Source organism: Crocuta crocuta, unplaced genomic scaffold (assembly GCF_008692635.1).
Source record: "Crocuta crocuta isolate KB4526 unplaced genomic scaffold, BGI_CrCroc_1.0 scaffold174, whole genome shotgun sequence".
NCBI classification, from domain to species: Eukaryota; Metazoa; Chordata; class Mammalia; order Carnivora; family Hyaenidae; genus Crocuta; species Crocuta crocuta.
In genome coordinates, this window is record NW_027530330.1 from 3232402 (window position 1) to 3246437 (window position 14036).

Consider the following 14036-nt stretch of genomic DNA (forward strand, 5'->3'; position numbering starts at 1 on the left):
CCATTCAATTTTTATTGTAGTGATTTTGGCTTTTGGGTTTTTATGCTAGTTTTATTATGTTTGTAGTGTTAATTATATTTAAATTATTTAAACTGCATCATAGCAGTAATGTTGAAAACATCCCACTTTAGATCATCTAAGTATATTAGGGAAACGTCATACTCAATGAAAAACACACATTGTCGTTTAAGCTGTACAGACCAACAAAAAAGAAAATGAAAAAGAGAGAAGGGGAGGGGGAAAGAGTGGAAAGGAGGAGAAAGAGGATGGAAAAAGGAAAGGAGGAAGGGAGGGAGGGGGGAGGACAGGAGGGAGGGAGGGAGGAATAATTTGGTTGATTTTCCTTTTGAAAACAAATGGTATGATTAGGATCACACTATATCCATAAATCAGTTTAAGGAGAACTGACCATTTTTACAACATCAGTCCTCCAATTTGTGAAATACAACATGTTTCCAATTATTCACAGATTCATTAATGTGTCTCAATGATATTCACTAATTTTCTTCTTGGAAGTTCTTGCACATTCATTAAGTTTATTCTTATCTTTCACAGTTTTATGTTATAAATGGTAGCTTTTTAAAATTTCTCCCTATCATTCCCTTTGTATATAGAAATATAAATTTTGCATATTGATTATCAATCAACATAGCTCAAAGCATGCTTTTTTTGGGAAAGAGTACATTGTAGAGGGATAATTTGCACATAAGATACACAATCTTAAATGTACAGCTCAGTGACTACCATCCAGATCAAAATACAGAAAATATCCATTATTCTAGAATATTCTCTCATACTCTTTTTACAGCCAAGAGTGTCCTCTCCACCTCCCAGGAAATCACCATTCTGACTTCTATCAATGTAAATTAGTTTTGCCTGTCCTTAAACATCACAGAAATTAAATCACACAGCAGTTACTCTTTTGTGTCAAGGTTTAATTGTTCATAGTTTTTGGTTATTATCAATAAAACTAATGGACTCTTTTCTCAGGGGTCTATGCCTAGGAGTGGAATCGCTAAGTACTAGCATAGTATATGCTGAAATTCATCAGAAGCACCCAAAGCATCCAAAGTGGTAATTCCATTAGACACCCCTACCAACAACAGGGGACAGTTCCAGGTACTCCACGTGCTCGCCAATATTTAGTATAGTCCTGCTGTTTCATTTTAGCCACATACTACGGTGCCTGTTCTCTGATGGGATGACTCAGCAAGTCCCCACTACCCAGATGGCCACACTGCTGCAACCATACCCAACAAGACATGTTCACAATCATACAGTGGAATACAAATTAAGAGAGTCTATGTTTCTGACACACAGGCTCCCACTGCCTGCCTGTCAGATATGTGACTCCTGCCAAAAGTTGACTTGTTTCTCTCCGTGGTGAGGTAGGACACACTGTATAGGGTAGGGCTCCTGCCCCATTCTGGAAGACTGACTACTCAGAACCTGTGGCCATTCACTTACTGGTCTCTGCGCGTCTTGGGAAGAGAGGTGATGCTTCACTATCGACACTGTTTCAAGCTACAGTGTTGCTGTTCTCATCTAATCAGTCAATTCTGGCCACAGACATGCATTCCTTGAAACTAATCTGTTTCATATTTTCAATTTTTCCAGAACACTTGTAATCTGACAATGGTCAGAAATGACTCAAAGAATGAAATAGTAATTAAATAGTAATTAAAGCATTCTATGGATCTTCTATGATCCACACGCATCTGGCATTGTTGAGCCTTAGCATTATTTTCACAAATCAACTAAAAAGATTTATAATTTATTGCTTCACCTACTCCTGTTCAACACAGGCAGTTTCCTCTCACAACAGCTTCCTACGTAAAGACCTGGATGAAATAGGCAGGAGTTAAGAGATCTATTTTAGGGGCCCCTGGGTGGCTCAGTTGGTTAAGTGTCTGACTTTGGCTCAAGTCACGATCGCACTGTTCATGAGTTCGAGTCCCACATCGGGCTTTGTGCTGACAACTCAGAGCCTGAAACCTGCTTCAGGTTCTGTGTCTCCCTCTCTCTCTGCCACCCCCCGGCTCATATTCTGTGTCTCTCTCAAATAAACATTAAAAAAAAATTTTAATAAAAAAAAGAGAACTATTTTAAAAATTCAGAATCCCACCATAACTCTTCCTGGACATGATGCTTTTTTCTTTCCCTAATGACAACAGCATTCTGGTTGGTAAACTCCCTACCCCAGGTGGCTCCCAAACCGAACTCTAGCTCAGACCCCTGGATTTCCGTGTTGGATGAATGGTCTTGGAGTGTAAAAACAGTGAACGGTCAGTTGAGCACACTGCTTGTTCAGCTCCGCTACAGTGGCCCACGGAGGAGGTGTATGTGGGAGGCACAATGAGCCCCTGTAAATTTTGTAAAAATTTCTTTTTTCCCCTTGCACCTACCCTTCTAGATGAAAGGTCAGGTTCAAGTAGAAAATTATTGCAAAAAGGTAAAATTACAACTACTGGAATGGAACATACTGATTTTGTAGCAGTGGAGACAGTAGACTCACCCCACATTCAGTCTTCCCAAACTGCCCTTGGAGGCTGAGTGACAAGGAAAAGTGCCCTGGTGAGACTAACCTCACTGTTTCACCAAGGATAGAATACGAGCAGTTCTTTCTATTCACTGAAAATCATTCAATGATTTTCATGTGTCTTACTACTTTGTAAATTTGTGTCATTTGTCACCTTCACTGTCACTATTTTTAGGATAATTCCACCTTTTTCCTCTGTGAATATTTTTAAGATTTTCTTAGTCTTAAGTGTTCTGGAGTATCATTATCATGAATCTAGGTGTGGGTTTCTTTTAAATTTCCCAACTAGGATTTGTTGGGCTTTGTGAAATTATAGGTTATTTTTTTCACCTCTGAAAAATTCTCAGTGATTATCTGTTTAAATTTGGCCTTTGAGTCACTCTTTCCTCTCCTTCTGTAACACCAATTAAAGTATGTTAGACCTACTCACTTTATTTTCCATTTTTTTCTTTTAACCTATCTCCATATTTTTCATCTTTTTTAGCTGTCCGTTACAAGTTGGAGAATTTCTTCTCCTATGCACCCTTCAGTCTAATATTTTCTTTAGCTATTTCTCTTTTTGTTTTCTTATTATTTTAGAGAGTGAGAGAGAGCGTGCACATGCACATGCAAGTGCGAAGAGGGCCAGAGGGAGGGTGCGAGAATCCCAAGCAGGCTCCATGCTTAGTGCAAAGCCCGATGCAGGCTTCAGTCTCACGACCCTGCCATCATGACCTCCTCCCCTTCTTTAGCTATTTCTAATCTAATAAACCTATTCTGTTTTCTCTTCTTATATAACTTTGATAATTCTAATTTTCATTTCCAAAAGATATTTTCAGTTCTTTTTCAAACATGCTAGGTCATATTTTCAAGGATTTCTTATCTCCTTTAAAAGCTAAAGCATAACTCTATCAATCACAATATCTAAATACACTTTTACTGCCTACTGTTCTTGCTGATTCTCAATTTCCAAGTGTGTGTGGTAATTTTCAGGGAGGGTGCTGTAGAGCTTCAAAAGTTACTAAAGAAGGGGTTCTCTGAGGCCAAGGATAAAGACACCTTCCTAAACAAACAAAATACTTATGATTATGCCAGGACCTAGAGACAACACAAAACCAACACCATTCAAAACTAAATTCATCGCGCCTAGGTGGCTCATTCAGTTAAGCATCCAACTCTTTTTTTTTTTTAATGTTTATTTATTTTTGAGAGACAGAGAGCCAGAAAGTGAGCAGGGGAGGGGCAGAGAAAGACAAAGAGAGAGACAAAGAATCTGAAGCAGGCTACAGGCTCTGGATCATCAGCACAGAGCCCAATGCAGGGCTCAAACCCACAAACCATGAGATCATGACCTGACTCGAAGTCAGACACTTAACCAACTGAGTCACCCAGATGCCCTGAGCACCCAGCTCTTGATTTTGGCCCATGAGCCCAGGTCATGGTCCCAGGTTAATAGCATGGAGCCTGCTTAAGATTTTTTTTTCTTTCTCTTTCTCTCTCTCTCTGACCAAGCAAACAGCAGTACTGTTTCAGGGTTTTGTTTGTGGGTTTGTTTTTGTAAGTGTGGCAAAAACTTGTAGCCACATACTCCCTTGAATCTGCTTTCTCTCTTTCTCTTTTGCTCACAGTTGCAGAGCCTGCATGGAATCCTCTGTCTCCCTCTCTCTCTGCCCCTCCCCCACTCGTGTTTTCTTCCCCCCCCAAAAATAAATGTAAAAATAAACATTTTTGAAATGTTCAACTTAAGAAATTTACCATGAAATTTGTAAGTGCCTACACAGAAGATTATATAAAAAGATAAGCTGTAACTCATATAATTATAAAGTAGTATTCCAAATGTATGAACTCATATTAAAGTATGTCTGCTGAAATATAATCATAGTCAAATGATTCTAGAACTCTGTTTGGCTAAACTTTGTTATCTGAACTTAAGGAATGAACAAATAGTTAAATTTACTTTGATGTATGATAATATAAATTTTTTCTTAAAAATACATCATTTTCCTTTTTGAATTTAGAATCCTAAGCCTTCATAAAACCCATAGGAACAAGTATCTCTTTGCCATATGTTTAGCTACAATTCTCACATTCCCTTTTAATTTTTTTTTTTTTTTAGTGTTATTTATTTTTGGGGGAGGGAGAGACGATTAGGGCAGGGGCAGAGAGAGAGGGAGAGACAGAATCTGAAGCAGGCTCCAGGCTGTCAGCACAGAGCCCAATGCAGGGCCCAAACCTATGAACCGTGAGATCAAGACTTGCGGCAAAGTCTGACGCTTAACTGACTGAGTCACTGAGGTGCCAGTCTGAGACAGTATGATTTACATATGTGCTTATTAACTGCACATTTTAGACTTTACATTTTTTTGTTAATTGTAAATTATAAAATCTACATGTATCACAAAAGACTAACATTTTGCAACTAAATTAATATGACCTTTTACTTCTACAAGGTATAATTTTATGTAAATTTTTATGGCATATTACACTACACCAAATCTCTGCAATGTTATGTACAATTAAAATACTTATAAAGTATTCACTATTTTAAGAGTATATTAAAATTTAAAAGAGCAAGAATAAAAAAGAATATTATCTTAAGAGATATAGGTTCCCATTTGGACAAAAATACATAACATATACATTAAATAAAAGATTAGGAATAGTTTTAATCCCTTAACTTTCAAACTATTTTTATTTTTTAACTAATTAGTATATACTGTTTAATTAGAAAACACATGATATAAAACTAGTGACACTATTTGGTATATAAGCTTCCAGACTTTTTTCTATTGTATACTAATATAAATTTACTTAAACAATAATATATATACTTTTAAATACAAGATTTGAATTATAGTATATATTTGATTTTATAATCTTTTACATTTAAAAGATCATTCCCCTTAAAAATGAAATCCAACTCACCTATTTCATGTTTAAAATATTTCTCCTCAAAGTTTAAGTACTGCTAAGTTTTATAATTATTCAAGACAATTATTTCATCCCAATTCATTTTTGAGGCAAACACTCATTTTACAATTTCTCTAAATCCTTCACCAAAAAAAGCCTAATTAAAATGTCTAAAGATAATGTATGAATTTTTGGTTTTCATTTAAAATTACTGACATTAACTGAAATTAGCCCCAACTGAAAAAAACAATGAATTTTACTTTAAATCTTTCCATGTTAATGTCTTACAAAGTAACATTTAAAGACATTAAAAAGTATTACTAAGAAAAATTATGTGCCTTTGCTAAGCATAGCACTTGGAGGCATCTCCTACCATACAGTAATCTCAGATTACTTAGAAAGAAATACATTATTGATATTGTGCCAAGGGAAATTATCTGTGAAAGCTGGTACATTCTACCAAACAACCGTGTCAGAGGGTAATGAACACTGAAATCCTAGGATTTACCTCAGTTATGTGCTTTTGGGAAATCATTTAACCTATAAAAGATTAATTTCATCTTCAATTAAAGAGTTACCACTACCTCCACAAAGTTGTTTAGAATATTATACTTAGGAAGATATTTTTAAATATATAGTCTTCCATGATAAAATTAAATTTATTTTTATTTGATCTACTGATGAATCAAAATGTTGCAAACTAATAAGTTTTCATTATTAAGTCATAAGATGCATTCTATCACACATCTTGGAATTTTGCCTATTTCTTTAAAATAAAAAAACAAAACCATAAACATACTATCATATTACAGATCAGAAGATGGAGAATTAAGGCCCATGGGCTATATCCAGTTGGCAACCTGTTTTTAAAATCGAGATTTATTGGATCAGAGCCACACTCACTAAATTATGTATTATCTATGGCTGCTTTGACACTACAATACTAGAGTTAAGTAACTATAACAGAAACCATATGGCCAATAAAGCCTAAAACATTTACTATTGGCCCTTTACAGAAAAAGGTTGCTAACCCCTGCTATAAATGACTAGAAACTGAACTGGACAGTATACCCAAAAGACATGAGGGGGAGAAGAATAATCAGAAAAATATTCAAACATACACCTAAATTTAATGCCTCATACATAATGCCACTCCAAAATCCTGAAAATCTAAGCTCCAAATGCAATCAGAACTAGAATATGAAAATTTTGTTTACAGAAAATATAAAAACAGTACTAAAGTTTATTAGTGATTTATTTAGAATAACAAAGTGTATCTTTGTGCCTCTTGAAATTAATTAAAGCCAATTATTATTTCTATTATAAATAGTACTTATATCTACTTTATACAAATTATGTTTTTACCTGCTAATGGCTTGCTCCTCATCAGTTATTCCAGTCTCCCTGAATGCCCTGTTTGATTCCGCCAAACTCAAGGCAATTGCTCTCTGAAGATCATCTTTATCATCTCCAGTGAGATCAATCACATCTGAAAAGCAAAACTATCTTTCTCAAAATTAAAAGTCAAACAAAATGAAGGTAATTCTTATCATGGGGATTTTATACCCAATATATCCTTTCAAACCAAAGTCAGCACCAACTTAATTCTCCGTAAGAGCCTCTCTGAAGAGAAAGCAAACACATTTTAAATTGGTTATATTTTAAAACTTAATGTCCTTCCCTAGAAAATATGCCCAAGCAGTAAGAGCATAAATATTTTTCATTGCAGAGGAATCTCAATATTTACTGTGAAGCCTCTGATTAAAAGCTAATAAGCAAAAAGACTGCTAAAAAAAAAAATAGGATCTTTCCCAACAAAAATTGAAATCAACATAATTAAACACTTATATTTATGCTTTCTGAAGTTAATCCAAATATATACTCATTACAATTCATGCATACTACTACCTAGTCATTGTCTATCAAAGTGTAATAATAACTGACATCTCAAAAATTAGGTTTCAGAAACTAAGTGATCTGTAAATATATGTTTATACATACATTTTTTTAAAGACTGGAAGAATGTACTAAACTGTTAACAGTAGTTAATTTTGAGGGTTATGGGAAGAGGAAGTATCAGGACCTTTCACTTACTATTTTAAACATTTGTCTACCATCCTAATTATGGAATGAACATGCAGTCCTTTTCATTCAAAAAAATTTTTCATTTCACAAAAAGCAAGAAATATACAAATAAAGGATGATGCTGTAAGTATTCTTCTTCCAAAGAATAATGGCTACAGCTATTACTACCTTCAGAAAAAACAATTTTTAATCCAATTGCCCAATATATATTTTTCAATTTCCTTCACTCAAAAGATGGATATAATATCTCCACTATCATAAGAACCATAATATATTACTAAGTAGGGACTATACAACAGTATGGTAAGAAAGAGAAAAAGTTATAGCTGTTATTACCTTACCTTTGTGAGGTTGGGCTTATGGTTACAGGTATTTTGGATAGGTTTTATATAAGGACACATTAAAAATTATTTTTTTCTTTGTCAATCTCTAAAAGAATTTTACAAGAGTGGAAACGTGAAAAGAAAAGGGGTTGGGAATGGGAAATAAGGTGTCTGTATTTTACCAATGACTGTAGGGTTACATATAGTTACTCAAAAAGAATATGCCACACTTACTAAGAAAGAAATAATGTATCCTGATAGTTTCAAAAGTCTACTTCTATTGTTATCCACACTTTTTTTCTCTGAACAATAACTTACAAGAATATTAGAAATATTAGTTGACTATGGAAGGTGTTTTTTATATCTCTAGAGAGTACAATAAAACCTCATGAAAATGTAGTAAGTAGGGGCCAAAAACACTCAGTCAAGTAAAATTTAGAACAGAATATAGCAAGGTAACTGAAATGATGGAGCATGCCTACACAGACCAGCAAGCCAAAGTTTCCTAAGTCTTCTTATGAGACCCAAGTCCATCTAGACAACAGTTGTAGGTAGATGTCATCTGGGTATATCTATCCAGTCCAACTTAAAAACTGTTGAAGAAGCCAGGACTAGAGAGGCACAAACGGGCCTCAAAAAATGAGACCAACCTTGGTTATTAAATGACTAGGACTCAAGTGAGTAAAGAAAGAATAATGGAAGTAAAAAAAAAATTTTTTTTTTTGAAAATCACAAAGAAGCAGAAAAACCGGTATGGGGGATATGATTAATTAGCCCTCAGACTCCAGTCTCTCATCCTCCTAGTATGCCTTCTTCAGTTACAAAAGCTAGAAAGATTAAGCAAACAAATCCATTTTCCCAATTCACTTGCAGCTATGGCTCTGAATAGAATGTAGGTTGCACCAGCCAGATGCACTAACACTGAATTGAGAAGGCAGGAGTGAGGGGGAAGCCATTATCCTGCTGTTTTTGGCTATTCTCTCCAGCATGACTGAACAGATACGTGTTGTTCCACAGAGCATTCCAGTGTCCAATTTCCAGATTCGGGATGTCAAGAGATAGAGGAGAAGTGGCAACTAGACTCTGCATTCCAATGTTCAGGCACAGCTCGGTGGCGGTTACCTAATCCTGCCTGCTTGTTCTCTAGGCTACAGCTCCAGAAGTATATTCTTGAACTGTCCCAGAGACAGCCGCCTGATTCACTACCTTCCTGACTGTGGCAGGGTGAGTTACTTCTAGGCTGGCCAGTCCTGCAAGAATCTGGGGATCATTTACTAAGGCTGAGCTAGAGATCCCTTCTCTAGTACTTCCAATGATTTTTTTAAGAACCCAAACCCCTGTATTAAACTTCTTCTTTAAAACTATCTAGAGTATTTACAGTTTCATGTCTGACAAGTAAAGCAAGCTGGCTACAACAAAAACTCATTTAGAAATAACAACTTATAATTACAGCTTTTTATAATTTAATTGTAACCCAAGCAACATAAAAGTAAAAACAAGGCAAGATGTTTTAACTCCATTTCATAAATAGCTGCAGTTGTGAGAAGTGAAGTATACCATCATAAGAATAAAGAATAAATCTTTCCTCCATAGTAGCAAATCTACAAGAGCGGCCAGTGAAGCCTTGGAGACTCCCCTATGACGCTAAGAGAAAAGGGTCCCCTAAGTAAAAATTATTCTCATAAAAATACCAACACGTTATTTGCCTTTTCTCCTGTGGTCATATTTGCACTGATGATGCAAAACAATGGTGCATAAAACGGCTGCATCTGCACAAATCGAGGCAGTAGCACCAAGTTCTTTGAGCAATTCACTGTATCACAACTATGCATACTCACTATTCCAAAAAATAGCCAGTTTCTCTTGGATCCTTGATAAAAAGCAAAATGTTTTATTAAATCTCAAACATTGATTTACATAATGTTTTAATCCTATGTGACAAAATAGAAAGTATGCATCGCACTTCTGCTACATCCAAAGTAAGCTTTTGCTCAAGAAAAAACACGTGTGAGACGGCTGGGTGGCTCAGTTGATTAAGCATCCAACTCTTGGTTTCAGCTCAGGTCATGATCTCAAGGTTTGGTTTGTGAGTTTGAAACCCTCATCAGCTCTGCACTCACAACACAGAGCCTGCTTGGGATTCTCTCTCTCCCTCTCTCTGCTCCTCCCCCACCTGTGAATGCTCAAAAAACGTTAGTGTAATGCTTGAGTTGCAAGCCAGCTGAACTGACAGATTTTTTTTTTCATGGAGCACTATTTTTACTTGAAAAAACAACTAACAATGATTACTCAAACTTCAAAGTTTGGCAGATACTCTCTCAAGAATAAGCAAAGCGATCCTGTCACCTGAGGGAGAACAAATGAGAATATGTGCTGCCACTGATTAATGTGGAATTTCAAGCAAAAATGGTAACCTTGGAAAACTTGTTTCTACCACTATGCAAATATCTTCCCAATGCTTAAAAGGCTTTTCTGGTGAAATCAAGTGGTATTAACAATTTTTATTTGTTTCATAATGGAGATATTCTTCCAACATTTGGAAGGAAATCTTTTCTGTGGTGTTATAAAATCATGCATAGGTAAACAATCCATTCAAAGAGCAAGGGAAGTGATAAATACACTAAGAGCATTTTTAGTTTCTAATATTTGGTCATTGACCCATTTCCTGACACTGAGTTGCTAAATCATTTGGAATTTCCTGGGTGACATGAACATATTTTGTTCTAATGAGATGACTCCTGGTGGACTCCTGTATAACTTGAAGTGAGGCTCACCAGCTCCTGTATAACTTCAGGACGAATGCTGGTCACCAGAAAAATCAAGCCATAAGAAGCTTGGAACACTGAGAGGAACTCAAAGGGGAGGAGAGAAGGGCTAGAGACTGAGTAGTAATCAATCATGCCTACCTGATGAAACCTCCATAAAAATCCTTAACGTACAGGGTTCAGAGAGCTTCTTAACTGGTGAACATATTCACATGCTAGGAGGGTGGCACACCCCAACTCCATAAGACAAAAGTTCCAGCTCTTGGGGCATCTCCAGACCCTACCCTATGTACCTCTTCATCTGGCTGTTCATCTGTATCCTTTATCATATGATTTTTTTTTAACAATAAACCAGTACATGTAGTGTTTCCCTGAGTTCTGTGAGCCATTATTGCGAATTATCAAAATCAAGGAGGGGGTTGTAAGAACCCCCAATTTGTAGCCAAGTCAGACAGAAGTGTGGGTAATGCAGAGACCCACTACTTGTGACTGGCATCTAAAGTGAGGGCAGTCTTGTGGAACTGAGAGCTCTTAACTTATATAACTTGATGCTAATTTCAGGTAGACGGGGTCAGAATTGAAATGAATCGTAGGACACCCAGCTGGTGTTGGAGAATCTGTCGGAGGTGGGAAAAAACCTATACATCTGATGTCAGAAGTATTGAGTGTAAGCAGAGGAAGAAAAAAGCATAGTAGTCTTTAATGTTAAAAAGATAGGTTGATCAGAAACTATTGGTCCTTAGCTGAAAAGCTGGGGCTTTTTCTTTTAAGCAATGGAGGAAGTTTATTCATTATTTGCAGTTTTATTACAATTACAATACTTTTCTCCACGATGTTCCCCATTACTCCATAAAGCTTATTTGCATAGGATATTTTAGAACAATATGACAATCCTCAAAGACTATTATAACCTACTCATACACCAAAAACATGATTTTAAGATCAGATATTAGCAAATTAAATGTTATTTGAATAGAATGCTTAAACATCAGTTTTTCTGGAGTTAGGAGAACAATTTCTCCTAAAACATGAAACATATAAAGAACTGTTAATTTCACAAAGAAAACTAGCACCCTGTGAGTTTCATATATGCTTATACTAGAAAAGGAACAGGGAATAAGCTTGGCTATAAACAATTTCTAACTGAAACAATTTCTAATTTCAATTATAAAAATTTAGCCTTTGTAAAAATTCCATCCAAATATCAGAGAATTATGAATATTTTTATAAATGTGCCAAGGGAAGATCTCAGTAAAACACGAAGATGTTTCAACCAACCCTCCTTCTAGTACTAGTGTGAACACAACTCAAGGGCACAAATGTGTGGTAGCTGAGTAACACCATAGAAAATCACAAGTTACAAAAGCCTATAAACAGTAACCTCCAACATTTTCAAGTCTGCCCAAATTAAAACATTTTTTTTCTGTCAAGTCAGAAATACCAAAACATAACACTCACCCTAATAAATCTTTCACCCTCCAAAGAATTACCATGAGTAAAACTTAAATACCAACTGTGAAACATTTCTCTATTTATTCCAAAATACAGGCAGTCATCAAGTTAACAATGAATTAGATGTCAAATGTATGCATTATTTATAACTCATAATTCATTTCCCATGAAAATGTGTATTAATGACATGAGGCTTCCAAGTTGGTTTACAAAAACCAATTTAGCCCATAATATAGTTGAACTACAATACATGTAAAGATTTTTAATTTAGGAGAAAAAAAGTTCTTCCATTGTTTTCCTTACCTACATAAGGTTAAACCTAAAGGAAATCCTTCACCACCAGCAAATATTTCTAGGTAGGGAGTGATGAGTACACGGAACTGTTTGGGAAGTACTGGACAAGAGTTTGACAAGAATTGTGATGATACAAACCAGGAAGGGGCAACTGGAAGGGAAACCATATAAACAAAACAGCCAGAATTGCAAATGAAATGATGACTTGGGAGAGTACCAAGAGCTTGTAAAAAATAAATACAAAAATCACGGGGCCATCAGAAGGATGGGGATGCCTTAGGAGAGACAGGCAAGTATGATCAAAGGGATGGTCAGCAGACTGGAAGCAAGAGTACTACCATTCTCACCCTCATTCACTCTGCTTCCCCATGGATCCTCATCATTCATCTCCTGAGCCAGATATACTCCTACCTAACCTGGGATGTACTTGCCTCAGACATTCACAAGGTTTACTCCCTAACTTCACTCAGGTGTCTGCATAAATGTGAACTCATCCAAGAGATATTCTACGACTGACCCCTTGCTTGGCACATCTCATGCCTGACCTATAACTACATCACTGTCACTCTCTGTCCCTTCACCCTGCTCTACTGTTTTTCATGGACTTACTGTTGCCTGGCATTATTTATTTATTGTTTACTGTCTTTCCCCTATGTAAACTGAGACTCTGTTTTCTAAAGGCCTAAAAAAGTACCTGATACATAAGAGGCAATCAATATTTATTAAATAAAAGCTAAATCTAGACTATGGAATAGAGATAAAAATGAGTGCGTCATCATCCTTCACAGTGACACTACTTAGAAAACTTAACAACATAAGCTTTATCCCCCTAAAATTTTTTCTAGTAAGTTCTAAGACCAATACCATAATAAAGTATCATGTTAGAATAATACTTAAAAGCAAGAAGACATACACAGTATAATACAACTCAAGGGGGTAAATGTTTCCCACCGCACACTCCCATTCTCCTCTGCTCCCACTCAGCTCCAAAGATGTTCCTACTTCTCCACTCTTCTCACTGCTGAATTCAGATTCTCTCAAACAGTGAGGTCCAATAGAACTTTCAGTGATGATGGAAATGTACTATTAATCTGCACTGTCCAATATGGTAGTCACTAAGCACATGTGACAATTACTGAGCACTGAAAATGTGTCCGGCACAATAGAGGAACTAAATTTTAGTATTAATTAATTTTAATTTATATTTTAAATTTAAGTTCTCACATGTGACTATAGGCAACTATACTGAATAGCTCAGCTCAAGATGATCTTGTTCTTTTTTTAACAATAGCTGCTGACATTATAATGGCAGTACTGGTAACAAAAGTGAAGAGTAGAGCAGCCATTCCTGAGTTTGTCATAAACTGCACTGTTTTCCAACTTGGATTGTGAAAAAAAAATTAAACATTCAGTATTAGTCAACAAAAGTTATAGCCCATAGCTATCATTCTGCAGTAAAATTTAAGAAAATTCATAAATTTGGAGTGCCTAGGTGGATCAGTTGGTTAAGCATCCAACGTTAGCTCAGGTCATTATCTCATTGTTTGTGGGTTTAAGCCCTGCATCAGGCTCTATATTGACAGCTAAGAGCCTGGAGCCTGCTTGGGATTCTGTGTCTCCCTCTCTATCTGCCCTTTCCCTGTTCATGCTCTCTGTCTCAAAAAAAAAAAAAAAAAAATAAAATATATA

The 14036-nt window shown here is 35.9% G+C and overlaps 1 protein-coding gene across 2 annotated transcripts in view; it reads right to left on the reverse strand.

Moving 5' to 3' along the window:
- USP25 (ubiquitin specific peptidase 25) overlaps nucleotides 1–14036 on the reverse strand; it is a 122334-nt gene that overhangs the window by 98656 nt on the left and 9642 nt on the right. For both annotated transcript variants that reach the window (XM_077765646.1, XM_077765645.1), the window contains exon 3: nucleotides 6794–6917. The gene's annotated coding sequence lies outside the window, so the exon portion shown is untranslated. The remainder of the gene's footprint in view (nucleotides 1–6793; nucleotides 6918–14036) is intronic.